This window comes from Bos grunniens, chromosome 7, assembly GCF_055505025.1.
Source record: "Bos grunniens cultivar Pamir isolate PY7600 chromosome 7, Bosgru_T2T1.0, whole genome shotgun sequence".
NCBI classification, from domain to species: Eukaryota; Metazoa; Chordata; class Mammalia; order Artiodactyla; family Bovidae; genus Bos; species Bos grunniens.
Window position 1 is genome coordinate 39,195,864 of NC_141171.1, and position 18,790 is coordinate 39,214,653.

General features: G+C 40.8%; 1 long non-coding RNA gene across 5 annotated transcripts in view; it reads right to left on the bottom strand.

Annotated features, from left to right (window-relative positions):
* LOC147369105 (uncharacterized) overlaps positions 1–18,790 on the bottom strand; it is a 70,127-nt gene that overhangs the window by 18,641 nt on the left and 32,696 nt on the right. The window contains exons 3-4 of one of the 5 annotated variants that reach the window (XR_015167263.1): positions 12,356–12,449; positions 11,961–12,103 (exon numbers count right to left, since the gene is read on the bottom strand). The exons of 3 other annotated variants lie outside the window; for them this stretch is intronic. This is a non-coding gene — a long non-coding RNA (uncharacterized LOC147369105). The remainder of the gene's footprint in view (positions 1–11,960; positions 12,104–12,355; positions 12,450–18,790) is intronic. One more of the 5 variants, XR_015167262.1, reaches the window with a different exon arrangement.

An 18,790-nucleotide genomic window follows, 5' to 3' on the forward strand; every position in this document is an offset into this window, starting at 1 on the left:
TGGGAAATAGATGGGGAAACAGTGGAAACAGTGCCAGACTTTATTTTTTGGGGCTCCAAAATCACTGCAGATGGTGACTGCAGCCATGAAATTAAAAGACTCTTACTCCTTGGAAGAAAAGTTATGACCAATCTAAATAGCATATTGAAAAGCAGAGACATTACTTTGCCAACAAAGGTCTGTCTAGTCAAGGCTATGGTTTTTCCTGTGGTCATGTATGGATGTGAGAGTTGGACTGTGAAGAAAGCTGAGGGCCGAAGAATTGATGCTTTTGAACTGTGGTATTGGAGAAGATTCTTGAGAGTCCCTTGGACTGCAAGGAGATCCAACCAGTCAATCCTAAAGGAAATCAGTCCTGAATATTCTTTGGAAGGACTGATGCTAAAGCTGAAACTCCAATACTTTGGCCACCTGATGCTAAGAACTGACTCATTGGAAAAGACCCTGATGCTGGGAAAGATTGAAGGCAGGAGGAGAAGGGGACAACAGAGGATGAGACGGTTGGATGGTATCACCTACTTGAGATACATGAGTTTGAGCAAGCTCTGGGAGTTGGTGATGGACAGGGAAGTCTAGCGTGCTGCAGTCCATAGAGCATAGAACAAAGAGCCACTGAACTGAACTGAAACCTAGGTACAACAGAAGTACCTAAGTCATCTTAAATATCGGATATCAGTTTGAAACTGAAAGTGTTAGTCACTCATTGTGTCCAACTCTTTGTGACCCCATGGGGTTGAGGTATAGCCCGCCAGGCTCCTCTGTCTACAGAATTCTCCAGACAAGAATACAGGAGTGGGCTGCCATTCCCTTCTCCAGGGGATCTTCCTGACCCAGGGATCAAACCTGGGTCTCCCACATTGCAGGCAGTTTCTTTACTGTCTGAGCCACTAGGGAAGTCCTATCAGTTTAGTACTGAATATTTTTCAGATGACATGAACTTGAAATTCATTTTGGCAGATTATTTTCTATCTCTGAGTATTTATATAAGCACTTAATTTCCTTTAAGTCAATTAGAATTCTTTTTGTTTTTTGCTTAAATATATTTTATTGAAGTATAGTTGACTTAACAATGTTTTAGGTGCACAGAAAGGTGATTCAGTTATACATATACACATGTTATTATTCAGATTATTTGCCATTATAGGTTATTATGAGATACTGACTACAGTTCCCTGTGCTATACAGTAAGCCTTTGTTGCTTGTTGCACATCTATTTTTAATTAGAAATCTAGCAGTCTATTCATACTAAATAAAATTAGAAATTTTTTTAATTAGAAATTTTACTTAGAAATCTAGCACTCTATTCATATTACTAAAAAATTATAGTTAGGAAGAAGCTCATAATTTTTCTGAAATACATACATAGTATTTATATCTTGACCTTTTAGAACTAACACCCAAAAAAGATGTCCTTTTCATTATAGGGGACTGGAATGCAAAAGTAGGAAGTCAAGAAACACCTGGAGTAACAGGCAAATTTGGCCTTGGAAGACTAATAGAGTTTTGCCAAGAAAATGCACTGGTCATAACAAACACCCTCTTCGAACAACACAAGAGAAGACTCTATACATGGACATCACCAGATGGTCAACACCGAAATCAGATTGATTATATTCTTGGCAGCCAAAGATGGAGAAGCTCTACACAGTCAGCAAAAACAAGACCGGGAGCTGACTGTGGCTCAGACCATGAACTCCTTATTGCCAAATTCAGACTTAAATTGAAGAAAGTAGGGAAAACCACTAGACCATTCAGGTATGACCTAAATCAAATCCCTTATGATTATACAGTGGAAGTGAGAAATAGATTTAAGGGCCTAGATCTGATAGATACAGTGCCTGATGAATAATGGAATGAGGTTCGTGACATTGTACAGGAGACAGGGATCAAGACCATCCCCTGGAAAAGAAATGCAAAAAAGCAAAATGGCTGTCTGAGGAGGCCTTACAAATAGCTGTGAAAAGAAGAGAAGCAAAAAGCAAAGGAGAAAAGGAAAGATATAAACATCTGAATGCAGAGTTCCAAAGAATAGCAAGAAGAGATAAGAAAGCCTTCTTCAGCGATCAATGCAAAGAAATAGAGGAAAACAACAGAATGGGAAAGACTAGGGATCTCTTCAAGAAAATCAGAGATACCAAAGGAACATTTCATGCAAAGATGGGCTCAATAAAGGACAGAAATGGTATGGACCTAACAGAAGCAGAAGATATTAAGAAGAGATGGCAAGAATACACAGAAGAACTATACAAAAAAGATCTTCATGACCCAGATAATCACAATGGTGTGATCACTCACCTAGAGCCAGACATCCTGGAATGTGAAGTCAAGTGGGCCTTAGAAAGCATCACTATGAACAAAGCTAGTGGAGGTGATGGAATTCCAGTTGAGCTATTCCAAATCCTGAAAGATGATGCTGTGAAAGTGCTGCACTCAATATGCCAGCAAATTTGGAAAACTCAGCAGTGGCCACAGGACTGGAAAAGGTCAGTTTTCATTCCAATCCCAAAGAAAGGCAATGCCAAAGAATGCTCAAACTACCGCACAATTGCACTCATCTCACATGCTAGTAAAGTAATGCTCAAAATTCTCCAAGCCAGGCTTCAGCAATATGTGAACCGTGAACTTCCTGATGTTCAAGCTGGTTTTAGAAAAGGCAGAGGAACCAGAGATCAAATTGCCAACATCCGCTGGATCATGGAAAAAGCAAGAGAGTTCCAGAAAAGCATCTATTCCTGCTTTATTGACTATGCCAAAGCCTTTGACTGTGTGGATCACAATAAACTGTGGAAAATTCTGAAAGAGATGGGAATACCAGACCACCTGACCTGCCTCTTGAGAAATTTGTATGCAGATCAGGAAGCAACAGTTAGAACTGGACATGGAACAACAGACTGGTTCCAAATAGGAAAAGGAGTTCGTCAAGGCTGTATATTGTCACCCTGTTTATTTAACTTATACGCAGAGTACATCATGAGAAACGCTGGACTGGAAGAAGCACAACTGGAATCAAGATTGCCAGGAGAAATATCAATCACCTCAGATATGCAGATAACACCACCCTTATGGCAGAAAGTGAAGAGGAACTCAAAAGCCTCTTGATGAAAGTGAAAGAGGAGAGTAAAAAAGTTGGCTTAAAGCTCAACATTCAGAAAACGAAGATCATGGCATCCGGTCCCATCACTTCATGGGAAATAGATGGGGAAACAGTGGAAACAGTGCCAGACTTTATTTTTGGGGGCTCCAAAATCACTGCAGATGGTGACTGCAGCCATGAAATTAAAAGACTCTTACTCCTTGGAAGAAAAGTTATGACCAATCTAGATAGCATATTGAAAAGCAGAGACATTACTTTGCCAACAAAGGTCCGTCTAGTCAAGGCTATGGTTTTTCCTGTGGTCATGTATGGATGTGAGAGTTGGACTGTGAAGAAGGCTGAGCACTGAAGAATTGATGCTCTTGAACTGTGGTGTTGGAGAAGACTCTTGAGAGTCCCTTGGACTGCAAGGAGATCCAACCAGTCCATTCTGAAGGAGATCAGCCCTGGGATTTCTTTGGAGGGAATGATGCTAAAGCTGAAACTCCAGTACTTTGGCCACCTCATGCGAAGAGTTGACTCATTGGAAAAGACTCTGATGCTGGGAGGGATTGGGGGCAGGAGGAGAAGGGGACGACAGAGGATGAGATGGCTGGATGGCATCACTGACTTGATGGACGTGAGTCTGAGTGAACTCCGGGAGTTGGTGATGGACAGGGAGGCCTGGCATGCTGCGATTCATGGGGTCACAAAGAGTCGGACACGACTGAGCGACTGATCTGATCTGATACAACAACTTTTCTACTATGCTTGATAGAGGCTTGAGAAAGACCATCCAAAAAAAAAAAAAAAGGTGGAGAAATTAGAAAACATAAACTAAATGAAATGGGAGCACTGAATATGAAATAGAAAAAGTGAAACAAACTAGATAAAAGTAAAAGATAATCATATAGTCCAGTTGTTTTTAAACATGGCTGCTCATTAGAAACATATCTGAAACTTTGGAGAAAAAAAGCAATATCTGAGCATTTGTACTTTTCAAAAAATTCCAAGATAATTCTGATATTCATCTGGATTTTAAAAATACAGGTTTTTCTACTAAATGGCAGTTTTGGTAATAAAGAATTCTATTATTTTCCATTGACCAATCATAATATAATGGTGTTAAGCGAGTAATAGTTACATAATCCCAATAGTGAAAGATGTTTATCAGTTTTCACAATCAATAGCCAGACAAAAAATAAAAGATAATTACAATTGCAAGTCATAATGGAAACATGATTAACAATGATATAAAATAATTACATGCAGTTGGGGAGGTCAAGCAGAGTGATGTGGTAAGTGGAAGTGCATGCACGCACATGTTTTCATCACCCAGCCAGTCTGTGTATTTTGGTTGGTGCATTTAATCCATTTGTATTTAAGATTATTATTGATATGTATGATCCTATTACCATTTTCTAAATTGGTTTGGGATTATTTTCTGTAGGTCTTTTCCTTCTCTTGTGTTTCCTGCCTAGAGAAATTCCTTTAGCATTTGTTGTAAAGCTGGTTTGGTGGTGCTGAATTCCCTTAACTTTTGCTTGTCTGGAAAGCTCTTGATTTCTCATCAAATCTGAAGGAGAGGTAGAGTGTTCTTGGTTGTAGGTTCTTCCCTTTCATCACTTTAAATATATCATGCCACTCCCTTCTGGTTTGTAGAGTTTCTGTTGAGAAATCAGCAGATAGTCTGATGGGAGCTCACTTGTATGCTATTTGTTGTTTTTCCCTTGTTGCTTTTAATGTTTTATCTTTGTCTTTAATTTTTGTCAGTTTGATTACTATGTGTCTCAGTGTGTTCCTCCTTGGGTTATCCTGCCTGGGACTCTGTGCTTCCTGGACTTGGTTGACTATTTCCATTTCCATGTTATGGAAGTTTTCAGGTATTAGCTCTTCAAATATCTTCTCAGGTTCTTTCACTCTCTCTTCTCCTTCTGGGACCCCTATAATGCTAATGTTAGTGCCTTTAATGTTGTCCCAGAGGTCTCTTAGACTGTCTTCACTTCTCTTCATTCTTTTTTCTATATTCTGTTCTGTGGCAGTGATTTCCACCATTCTGTCCTCCAGGTCATTTATCTGTGCTTCTGTCTCAGTTACTGTGCTATTGATTCCTTCTAGTGTATTATACGGGCTTCCCTTGTAGCTCAGTCAGTAAAGAATCTGCCTGCAAGGCAGGAGACCTGGGTTCTCCTGGAGAAGGAAATGGCAACCCACTCCAGTATTCTTGCCTGGAGAATCCCATGGACAGAGGAGCTGGGTAGGTTCCCAGTCCGTGGGGTCACAAGAGTCAGAAATAACTTAGCGACTAAACCACCACCTCCAGTGTATTATACATCTCTGTTTGTTAGTTCAATTCTAGGTGTTTGGTAGCCTTTTCTTGCATCTTCTCCATTGTTTTCCTGAGATCCTGGATCATCTTCACTATCATTTTTCTGAACTCTTTTTTCTCTGGAAGTTTGCCTCTCTCCACTTCATTTAGTTGCTTTTCTGGGGTTTTATCTTGTCCCTTCATATGGGATATAACTTTCTGGTTTCTCATCATGATTGAATTTCTGTAATACATTTTTGTTTAGGACTGTGGGACTGTGCTTCTTCTTGCTTCTTCTATCTGCCCTCTGATGGATGAGGCTAGGAGCCTTGTGTAAGCTTCCTGATGGGAGGGACTGGCATGGGAAAAACTTGGTCTTGCTCTGGTGGGCAAGACCTTGCTCAGTAAATCTTTAACCTAATTATCTGCTGATGGGTGGGGTTGCACTCCCTCCCTGGTAGTTGTTTGGCCTGAGGTGACCCAGCCCTGGGGTGTACAGGCTCTATACTAGGGTTAATGGTGAACTCCAAGAGGGCTTATGCCAAAGGGAACCTTCCCGACCTGATGCTGCCAGTGCTCCCATTCCTGTGGTGAGCCCCTGCTGACCCACAGCTCCACAGGAGACCCTCCAACACAAGTTGGTAGTTTTTTTTTTTTTTTCTAATTTTAATTAAAAAAAAATTATACATGTGTTCCCCATCCTGAACCCTCCTCCTTCCTCCCTCCCCATATCATCCCTCTGGGTCGTCCCAGTGCACCAGCCCCAAGCATCCAGCATCGTGCATTGAACCTGGACTGGCATCTCGTTTCATACATGACATTTCACATGTTTCAATGCCATTCTCCCAAATCTTCCCACCCTCTCCCTCTCCCACAGAGTCCATAAGCCTGTTCTATACATCAGTGTCTCTTTTGCTGTCTCGTATACAGGGTTATCGTTACCATCTTTCTAAATTCCATATATATGCGTTAGTATACTGTATTGGTGTTTGTCCTTCTGGCTTACTTCGCTCTGTATAATAGGCTCCAGTTTCATCCACCTCATTAGAACTGATTCAAATGTATTCTTTTTAATGGCTGAGTAATACTCCATTGTGTATATGTACCACAGCTTTCTTATCCATTCATCTGCTGATGGACATCTAGGTTGCTTCCATGTCCTGGCTATTATAAACAGTGCTGCGATGAACGTTGGGGTACACGTGTCTCTTTCCCTTCTGGTTTCCTCAGTGTGTAAGCCCAGCAGTGGGATTGCTGGATCATAAGGCAGTTCTATTTCCAGTTTTTTAAGGAATCTCCACACTGTTCTCCATAGTGGCTGTACTAGTTTGCATTCCCACCAACAGTGTAAGAGGGTTCCCTTTTCTCCACACCCTCTCCAGCATTTATTATTTGTAGACTTTTGGATCGCAGCCATTCTGACTGGTGTGAAATGGTATCTCATAGTGGTTTTGATTTGCATTTCTCTGATAATGAGTGATGTTGAGCATCTTTTCATGTGTTTGTTAGCCATCTGTATGTCTTCTTTGGAGAAATGTCTATTTAGATCTTTGGCCCATTTTTTGATTGGGTCATTTATTTTTCTAGAGTTGAGCTGTAGGAGTTGCTTGTATATTTTTGAGATTAGTTGTTTGTCGGTTGCTTCATTTGCTATTGTTTTCTCCCATTCTGAAGGCTGTCTTTTCACCTTGCTAATAGTTTCCTTTGATGTGCAGAAGCTTTTAAGTTTAAATAGGTCCCATTTGTTTATTTTTGCTTTTATTTCCAATATTCTGGGCGGTGGGTCATAGAGGATCCTGCTGTGATGTATGTCGGAGAGTGTTTTGCCTATGTTCTCCTCTAGGAGTTTTATAGTTTCTGGTCTTACGTTGAGATCTTTAATCCATTTTGAGTTTATTTTTGTATATGGTGTTAGAAAGTGTTCTAGTTTCATTCTTTTACAAGTGGTTGACCAGATTTCCCAGCACCACTTGTTAAAGAGATTGCCTTTAAGTTGGTAGTTTTGGTTCAATTGCCTATAGGGTCATTGAGCCTTTTCTCTGGATCTTGGTACATACAAGATTTTGCTTGTGCCCTCCAAGACTGAGTCTCTGTTTCCACTAGTCCTGTGGATGTCCTGTAATCAAATCCTGCTGGCTTTCAAGGCCAGATTCCCTGGGTATTCCCAGTTCCTTGGTCAGATCCTTCAGCTGGGAAGCCTGATGTGTGGTTCAGAACCTTCACAAAAGTGGAATTTCTTTGGTATTATTCTTCTTCAGTTTGTGGGTCACCCACCAGGAGGGTATGGGATTTGATTTTATTCTATTTTAGGCCCCTCCTACCATCTCGCTTTGGCTTCTTCTTTGTCTTTGGACATAGGGTATCCTTTTTTGGTGAGTTCCAGCGTCCTCCTGTCAATGGTTATTCAATAGCTAGTTGTAATTTTGGTGTTCTTGCAGGAGGAGATGAGTCATGTCTTTCTACTTCACCATCTTGAACCAGAACGATTGAGTTCTTTTACCAATTAATTTTTGCCAACACTATTCAACTACAACACATATACAGATACATAGGAACACACAAATACTGTGGCCTCATAGCTCCCATTTCAAAATTTCAGCCCTGAGTCAAGTACAGCAATGTAAAACTTATTAGTTTAGAGGCTGGATTAAAATTGGATTTCTGGCAGATGGAAAAAATCAAGCTCACTTGACTAGATGGATAAACTCTTTACTAATGTTTGCAGAAAAGACACTTAGGATTTCTATTTATCCTTGACAAGTCAAGTTCTAAATTATTTATCCTCTTCAAAATTTGCACTTTAGAAAGAAGGCAGAGATAAGGTTCCTGATAAGACCAGAAAGGACATTTGCATTTCAAAGGTACAGGCAAGTTTCTTTGCAGTTCACTTTAGCTCATTTCAGTCACTCTGTTGTGTAGGACTCTTTGCGACCCCATGAATCACAGCACACCATGCTTCCCTATCCATCACCAACTCCTGGAACTTACTCAAACTTATATCCATTGAGTCGGTGATGCCATCCAACCATCTCATCCTCTGTTGTCCCCTTCTCCTCCTGCCTTCAATCTTTCCCAGCATCAGGGTCTTTTCCAGTGAGTCAGTTATTCACATCAGGTGGCCAAAGTATTGGAGCTTCAGCTTCAGTATCAGTCCTTCCAATGGATATTCAGGACTGATTTCCTTTAGGATTGACTGGTTTGTTTCCCCTTTGTTTAATATTTACAAGCCTTTTAAGATAAACAGGGAAGGTTTGGGGAATGGTAAAAGGATTGGTGGGCTTTGGATTATTTAAGGAGCCACACCTTTGGTCCTATAAAGACTAGATTTGAAAAACAAGGACAGTGTTTTTTTTTTTTTCAAAAATTTTTTTCTTTTTCAAAGAATTGCATGGCTACCGGAATGATATTCAAGGGCTGACATACCTATTTACCTGTGTTGGAATGTTTTACTTTTCCTCATTTAGTTTAGGGCAGAAGGACTCCCTGAAAAATTCTTGAAAGTGAAAGTTGCTCAGTCAGGTCCAGCTGTTTGTGACCCCATGGACTATACAGTCTATGGAATTCTCCAGGCCAGAATACTAGAGTGGGTAGCCTTTCCCTTCTCCAGGGGATTTCCCCAACCCAGGGATCAAACCCAGATGATCCACATTGCAGGCAGATTCTTTAACAGCTGAGCCACAAGGGAAGCCCAAATATCAGTTATGACTAATTTAGCTGGACCAGCAGCCTCCCATTTTGGTAATCAAGTTACAAACATTTTTGAGGATTTTTCCCAGGTATAAAAAATTTGTACCTTATATTTAGACACTCCAGAACACTTTTAACTTAGTAATCCTTGGCTGGATTTCTTTAGCCAAGCCAGGAACCTCCATATTCCACATTCCAGGGTCTACTAAGGCTTTTTATTTTAGCTTCAGTTTTATCTGTTCCTTTTCCTTTTCTGTAGGGCTGCCCTGGCGGCTCAGCTGGTAAAGAATCCACCTTCAATGCAGGAGACCTGGGTTCTATCCCTGGGTTGGGAAGATTCTCCTGGAGAAGGGAAAGGCTACCCACTCCAGTATTCTGGCCTGGAGAATTCCATGGACCATATAGTCCATGGAATTGCAGAGAGTTGGACATGACTGAGCAACTTTCACTTTCACTTCACTTTCTCTTTCTGTTAGGACCATTTGGTGATGAGGGTGGTTCCCTTGCCCCTCAAGATACAGAGTGGCCCCTAACTTAGTCTCTTCCCATTAAAGGCGAAACAGGAGAGAAGGGGGTAAGGCACAACTTTTGAAAGAATGACATAGCCTGAAGATACAACCGATTAGAATCAAATGGGTCCAAGATGGCAGACAAGTCAACTTCTGACTAGACCCTGATCCTCAATCAGCAAGCTAAAGGACACACCCAGAGGCACCATGACAGTTCTAAGATTGACCAAAAAGTAAGTGGTGGTCCAATTCCTGGAAATCTCCACCCCTTCCCCCAAATAGTTGGAATAATCCTTCCACTTGTCTTTGTTGTTCAGTTGCTCAGTCATATCCAACTCTTTGTGTCCCCATGGACTACAGCACACCAGATTTATGCTGGCCTACTCATTAGCCTATGAAATTACCCAGCCCATAAAAGCTAACCACACCACATTTTGAGGCAGCACTTGCCCTCTGCAATGACCCACACTCTTGTCTGTGGAGTGTTTCTCTCTGAATAAATCCACTTCTTACCTATCACTTTGTCTCTCACTGAATTCTTTCTGTAATGAGACATCAAGAACCTAAGCTTCATTAGGTCCTGAAACCAGGTCTATGATCTTAGTTGGAAGACTGTGAGTTTTGGCTGGGTTGGATTTCCACACATATGGGTTCAAGTCACAAGCAGTTTGCTCAAACTCATGTCCATTGAGTCAGTGATGCCATTCAACCATCTCATCCTCTGTCACCCCCTTCTCTTCTTGCCCTCAATCTTTCCCAGTATCAGGGTCTTTTCCAATGAGTTGGCTCTTCATATCAGGTGGCAAAAGTATTGGAGCTCCAGCATCAGTCCTTCCAATGAATGTTCAGGGTTGATTTCCTTTAGGATTGATTGGTTTGATTTTTCAGTCTAAGTGACTCTCAAGAGTTTTCTCCACCACAATTCGAAACCATCAGGTCTTCAGCTCTCAGCCTTCTTTATGGTCCAACTCTCACATCACATGCATACATGACTACTGGAAAAACCATAGCTTTGACTATACAGACCTTTGTTGGCAAAGTGATGTCTCTGCTTCCTTGGTTTCAGACCGTGAATTTTAAATCATAACTAGGCTCAAACACAGCTTTATTAATCAAAATAGAAACTATTCCAATCAACACATTTTTGCTAATGAGAAATAAGTTTGTTTATTCCTGTAGCATAAAACTCCAGGCTTCAGGATTCAACAAACTCTTGGAAAGCATTTTCTGCATCCTGCTAGTTGTAGACGGAGAAGACACTGGCAACTCACTCCAGTTTTCTTGCCTGGAGAATCCCAGGGACGGAGGAGCCTGGTGGGCTGCCGTCTATGGGGTCGCACAGAGTTGGATATGACTGACGCAACTTAGCAGCAGCAGCAGCTGGTTGTGGAAGAGTTTTCCCTGCAAAAAGTTGTCAAGATGCTTGAAGAGGTGGTAGTCAGTTGGTGAGAGATCAGGTGAATATGACAGATGAGGCAAAACTTCATAGCCCAATTTGTTCAACTTTTGAAGCGAAGCATTGGTTGTGTGATGTGCAGTTGGGCATTGTCATGGAGAAGAATTGGGCCCTTTCTGTTGATCAGTGCTGGTTGCAGATGTTGCAGTTTTTGGTACATCTCATCAATTTGCTGAGCATACTTCTTAGATGTAATGGTTATGCTGGGATTCAGAAAGCTGTAATGGATTAGACAGGCAGCAGATCACCAATCAGTGACCATAATCCTTTTTTTTTGGTGCAAAGTTTGGCTTTGGGAAGTGCTTTGGAGCATCTTCTCGGTCCAACCACTGAGCTGATTGTGCAAATTTACTTCTTGTTTCAATGTCACAGTCCCATTGAGAAATGGTTCATTGTTGTTGCATAAAATAAGAGATGACACTTCAAAATGATGATTTTTTTTTTGATCTGTGGTCAGCTCATTAGGCCTTCACTTATCAAGCTTTTTCACCTTTCCAATTTGCTTCAAATGCCAAAAAACCGTAGAATGGTCGACGTTGAGTTCTTTGGCATCTTTTTGTGTAGTTGTAACAGGATCAGCTTCAATGATCATCTTAGTTGGTCACTGTCAACTTCCAATGGCCAGCCACTGTGCTCCTCATCTTCAAGGCTCTCATCTCCTTTGCAGAACTTCTTGGGCCACCACTGCACTGTATATTTCATTAGCAGTTCCTGGGCCAAATGCATTGTTGCTGTTGTGAGTTGTCTCCTCTGCTTTATGACCCATTTTTGAACTTGAACTTAAAAAATCACTCAAATTTGCATCTTGTCTAACATTATTCCTATAGTCTAAAATAAACATAAAATAAACAGCAAGTAATGTCGTTAGCAAAAAAACATAAAGCAAGAAATATGAATTAAAATGATGCATAATATAACCACACTTACTTAAGAATGCATTCCAGGGGAGATTTAAAGATGGCGGACGAGGAGGTGGATGTGGAGTACATCTCTCTCCACGGATACGTCAGGAATACATCTTCAGACACAGAAGTGCATGCAGAGCACCAGCTGAGAGAAGACAGGAGTGCCTGACCAGTGGAAAAGAATATATAGAACCACACAAAACCCGGTAGGATGAAGAAACTAAGGAGAAAAACAGGACTGTTAGTAGACTGGACCTGCCCTTGGCGGGTGGGGGAACTGAAGCAGGGGTCTGATCCCCCCGTCAGGGCAACTGTCTGAGTCAGAGGAGAAACACTTAAGGCTGAGAGTGAAACAACTGATCTGTGGCAGCCTAAATGGAATGAGAATCAGACAGTCCTTGCCACAGCCATACATACCCTGGACAGGGATGAGGGTCCCCTGGAAGGTGCAGTGGCTAGGAGCTGGAGTTTAGCAATTGAGGCGCAATCCCAGGGTGAGGGCTGTTGTTGACTGCAGAGAGATGGATTGAAGGGATGTGAGGGAGGAGATTGTGGTGGGAAATGTCTGTGAAGGAAAGCGGGCAAGGATGGAAGCAAGGGGATACTGTTGAGTCATGCATAGCGGGTGGAGCCATCACTGAAGCCTCTCTCGCCCCAAATGCCAGGATCAGCAGCTGAACAATAGAGAGGCTGGCCCATCAAACGTCAGACACACTGGACTACAGAGCTGGACCCCACCCAGGGTGCCCCTTTAAGTGCCTCATGAGCCGATCTAGAGTAGGACCCCAGCCAAGGGGAGCCCCTCTATGTGCCTGATGTGCTGAACAACAGAGAAGGATCCCAGGCAAGGGAGCCCTCTAAGTGCCTGAACAGGTGGAACTATGGAGAAAGACTGGCCAAAGAGGCCTTCTGATCGCCAGCTAAAGAAGCCTCGAAAAAAGACTCTGAGAGGACCATAACTCCTGTGGCAGAGGCAGTCTGTGTAGTCTGTGTCCCTGCACACTTGGAGCCACCAGGGTCCTCACAAGACAGGCAGCTGCACCACCTTCATGCTCTACTCTCACAGGGGCAGAGCTTCCACAGGCCAAAAAAAAAATTCTTGCATCTATGCAGGCAGGGTCACTTCAGTCGTGTCCAACTCTTTCTGACCCTGTAGACTGCGGCCTGCCAGGCTTCTCTGTCAGGGGGATTCTCCAGGCAGGAACACTGGAGAACATTGGCCAATACTGGTTGCCATACCCTTCTAGAGCACTGTATTTCCTGCTGCCCTAGCCGCCAACTCCCTTGAGTACCTGGTGTTGCCAGAACCCCTGCAACCCAAGCAACTGCACCACTTCCACACCTGGCCCTCACAGGGCCAAACCCAAGTCCTCCAGGGAAGCCTCAGGAGCAAACCCCAGTGGACAACCCACACACAGAGGTGGAAATAAAACCACAACTGAAACCCAGGGGCAGTGTGGCTAAGGACAAAGACCCCAAACCTTCCCAACAGCTGCACAAGCTGCAGATTAAATCCACAGGATCAACTAGGCAGACTCTGTGCTATGGAATATATAAAAGGACGTTGAGAGCTCCCACAAACGAAAAGGCACTAGCTATGACAGCTATGGACGTTGGAAGCAAGAACACACAGGAGTAGGACCAGAATAGAATCTGAGCTGCCCCCACAACAGGTCCAGAGATCAGCACAGTGTTGGAAGGCATCCTAGGGAGGTGAGGTGGACTGTGACTCCCAGCGAGGGAAAGGACTCTGACAGCAGTGACTCAAGAAAAACATTTATTATTCCTATGTTTTGACTTGTTCTCTAGATTCTTCTGGATTTTTTTTCTTTTTTCCCCCTCCCAGCCCCCCATTGTAGTTGTCAATTTTATTGGCACTATGAAATATAATTAAGTTTTTGAGGTTTTTTTTTTTCTTGTCATATTTTGTATTGTTGTTATAAACCTCTGCCTCTATGTTGGACTTTGAAGTTCTGTGGAGTTTACCTTTTTTTTTCTTTTTAATTTTTTAAACCTATTATTATTTTTTCTACATTTATTCCTTTGTTTGCTTTTCCTACTGATATTTTCCCCTTGCAGGTAATCTTTAATGTATATAAATTTTCTTTATATACCTCTATTTAACCTTGCATATCTATTCTTTCTTTCCTTTCCTCTCAACATATTTGTTAGTTTTATTTTCATTGCTTTATTCCACAACTGGCACCTTGCTTTAGTTTTGTTTTCCAGTTTGTGCTTTAGTTAGTTTTGTTCTTAACTGGTAGATATAATTTTTGGTTTCTTTTGTTCTCCAAGTCAATCTGTTGTACTTTATTTTTGTTGGACTGTTTTGACTTTGCTTATGGGTGTATATGAATATGTGTATACTCAATTATTTTAATTATTATTTGCCTGATTCTGTAACCTCCATTTGTCTGGGGTTCATCTTTGGTTTCTCACTTTGGGGTATTTGTTTTAAGCTCATTTAATGCCATACAAACCACTTGTGGAATCTTCGTTCCTGACCAGAGATCAAGCCCTGAGCCTTTGGAGTGGGAGCACTGACTCCAAGACCCTAGACTTCCAGAGAACTAACCTTGCTGCTGCTGCTAAGTCGCTTCAGTCGTATCCGACTCTGTGCGACCCCATAGATGGCAGCCCACCAGGCTTCCCCGTCCCTGGGATTCTCCAGGCAAGAACACTGGAGTGGGTTGCCATTTCCTTCCCCAATGCATGAAAGTGAAAAGTGAAAGCGAAGTCGCTCACTCTAGCGACCCCATGGACTGCAGCCCACCAGGCTCCTCCGTCCATGGGATTTTCCAGGCAAAAGTACTGGAGTGGGGTGCCATTGCCTTCTCCAGAACTAACCTTAGGGAGTATCAAATAGTGAGAACTCACACAAAGGAAATCACTTGAATACAAGACCTGGCATCAGGCAACTACCAGTAGCACCCTGTGCAGGATGCCTTATCTAAACAACAAGCAAAACAAAAATACAAACCCAATCATCAGCAGACAGGATTACCACCTCACTCAGGCTTGCCAATCAGAGGAAAAACAAACAAACAAAAAACTCCACACAAATCTCACCCTATATGAAGTTTACACAAACTACTGGACCAAACTTAGGAGGGCAAAAACTAAAAGGAAGAATTCAACCTTGAAGCCTGGGAAAAGGAGACCTCAAATACAATAAGTTTAAAAAAAATAATGAAAAGGTGGAGAAATACTACACAAATGAAGGAACAAATTAGAAACACAGATGTCCAAATATATAAAGAGGAAATAGGCAAATTACCTGAAAAAGAATTCAGAATAATGATAGTAAAGATCATCAAAAACCTTGAAAACAAAATGGAGAAAATGCAAGAATCAATTAACAAAGACCTAGAAGAATTAAAGAATAAACATACATGGACAAACAACACAACTACTGAAATTAAAAGTACTCTGAAAGGAATCAATAGCAGAATATCTGAAGCAGAAGAACGAATCAGTGAGCTGGAAGATAAAATGGTAGAAATAACTTTTGAAGAGCAGAATAAAGTAAAAAGAATGAAAAGAATTGAGGATAGTCTCAGGGACCTCTGGGACATATCAAACACACCAACACTTGAATTATAGGGGCCCCAGAAGAGGAAGATAAAAAGAAAGGGTATGAGAAATTTTTTGAAGAGATTATAGTTGAAAATTTCCCCAACATGGAAAAGAAAATAATCAATCAAATCCAAGAGGCACAAAGAGTCCCATACAGGATAAACATAAGGAGAAACACGCCAAGACACATACTAATCAAACTAATAAAGACTAAACACAGAGAAAGAATATTAAAAGCAGCAAGGGAAAAGCAACAAGTAACATACAAGGGAAACCCCATACGTTTAACAGCTAATTTTTCAGCAGAAACTCTGCACGCCAGAAGGGAATGGCAGGATATATTTAAGGTGCTGAAAAGGAAAAATCTACAACCAAGATTACTGTACCCAACGAGGATCTCATTCACAATTGATGGAGAAATAAAAAGCTTTTCAGACAAGCAGAAGTTAAGAGAATTCTGTACCACAAAAGCAGCTTTACAACAAATGTTAAAGGCACTTATATAGTCAAGAAATACAAGAGAAGGAAAAAGATCTACAAAAGCAACCCCAAACAACTAAGAAAATGGCAAAAGGAACATATATATATCAATACTTACTTTAAATGTAAATGGATTAAATGATCCAACCAAAAGGCACAGACTGGCTAAATGGATACAAAATCAAGACCCATTTATATGCTGTCTACAAGAAACCCACTTCAGACCTAAAGACACATACAGACTGAAAGTGAGAGGTTGGAAAAGTATATTCCATGCAAATGGAAAGCAAAAGAAAGCTGGAGTAGCAATCCTCATATCAGACAAAATAGACTTTAAAGTAAAGAATATTTTAAGAGATAAGGAAGGACACTACATAATGATCAAAGGATCAATCCAAGAGGAAGACATAACAATTATAGATATCTATGAGAGTCGGACACGACTGAGCGACTGATCTGATCTGATGCATCAAACATAGGAGCACCTCAATAGACATAAAAGGAGAAATTGACAGGAACATAATAATAGTAGGAGACTTTAATACCCCACTTACAGCAATGGACAGATCATCAAAACAGAAAAATTAATAAGGAAACACAAGGTCTTAAATGATACATTAGATGAGATGGGTCTCATTGATATCTTCAGGACATTCCATACAAATGCAGAAGACACCTTCTTCTCAAGTGCACATGGAACATTCTCCAGGATAGACCACATCTTGGGTCACAAATCAAACCTCAGTAAATTTAATAAAATTGATATTGTATCAAGCATCTTCTCCAAGCACAATGCTAAGAGACTAGATATCAACTACAAGAAAAAAACTGTAAGAAACACAAACACATGGAGATTAAACAATGAGTTTCTAAATAACCAACAGGTTACTGAAGAAATAAAAAGGGAAATAAAAAAATTTCTAGAAACAAATGACAATGAAAACACGACAACTATGGTTGCAGCAAAAGCAGTTCTAAGAGGGAAGTTTATGGCAATACAATCCTACCTCAAGAAACAAGAAAAACATCAGACAATCTAACTTTATACCTAAAACAACAGGAAAAAGAACAAAAAAAACCCCAAAATTATTAGAAGGAAAGAAATCATAAAGGTGCTCATAGAAAGAAATGAAAGAAACAGTAGTAAAGATTAATAAAACTAAAAACTGGTTCTTTGAGAAGATAACAAAATTGACAAACCTTTAGCCAGACTCACCATGAAAAAAAGAGAGAAGAATCAAACCAACAAAATTAGAAATGAAAAAGGAGAGGTTACAACAGACAATGCAGAAATACACAGGATTATAAGAGACTATTATGAACAACAATATGGCAATAAAATGGATAACCTGGAAGAAATGGACAGATTCTTAGAAAAGTACAATCTTCCCAGAATGAACCAGGAAGAAATAGAAATTATGAACAACCCAATTACAAGCCCTGAAATTGAAGCTGTGATCAAAAAATCTCCCAAAAAACAAAATTCCAGGGCCAGATCACTTCACAGGAGAATTCTATCAAACTTTTAGAGAAAACCTAATGCCTAATCCTTCTAAAACTCTTTCAAAAAATTTCAGAGAAAGGAACACTTCCAAACTCATTCTGCAAGGCCACCATCACCCTGATCCAAAACCAGACAAAGACAACACAAAAAAAGAAAACTAAAAGGCCAATATCACTGATGAACATAGATGCAAAAATTCTCAACAAAATTTTAGCAAACAGAATTCAGCAACACATCAAATAGCTCATACACCATGATCAAGTTGGGTTTATTCCAGGGATATAAGGATTCTTCGATATATACAAATCAATCAATGTGATATATCATACTAACAAATTGAAAGATAAAAACCACATGACAATCTCAATAGATGCAGAAAAAGCCTTCGACAAAATTCAGCACCCATTTATGATTAAAACTCTTCAAAAAATGGGCATAGAAGGAACCTACCTCAACATAGCAAAGGCCATATATGATAAGCCAATACGTGAACTATGAACTTCCAGATATTCAAGCTAGTTTTAGAAAAGGCAGAGGAACCAGAGATCAAATTGCCAACAGCCGCTGGATCATCGAAAAAGCAAGAGAGTTCCAGAAAAACATCTAATTTTGCTTTACTGACTATGCCAAAGCCTTTGACTGTGTGGATCACAATAAACTGTGGAAAATTCTGAAAGAGATGGGAATACCAGGCCACCTGACCTGCCTCTTGAGAAACCTGTATGCAGGTCAGGAAGCAACAGTTAGAACTGGACATGGAACAACAGACTGGTTCCAAATAGGAAAAGGAGTACGTCAAGGCTGTATATTGTCACCCTGCTTATTTAACTTCTATGCAGAGTACATCATGAGAAACGCTGGGCTGGAGGAAGCACAAGCTGGAATCAAGATTGCCAGGAGAAATATCAATAACCTCAGAAATGCAGATGATACCATCCTTATGGCAGAAAGTGAAGAAGAACTAAAGAGCCTCTTGATGAAAGTGAAAGAGGAGAGTGAAAAAGTTGGCTTAAAGCTCAACATTCAGAAAATGAAGATCATGGCATCCGGTCCCATCACTTTATGGCAAATAGATGGGGAAACAGTGGAAACAATGGCTGACTTTATTTTTTTGGGCTCCAAAATCACTGCAGATGGTGACTGCAACCATGAAATGAAAAGACGCTTACTCCTTGGAAGGAAAGTTATGACCAACCTAGACAGCATATTAAAAAGCAGAGACATTATTTTGTCAACAAAAATCCGTCTAGTCAAGGCTATGGTTTTTCCAGTGGTCATGTATGGATGTGAGA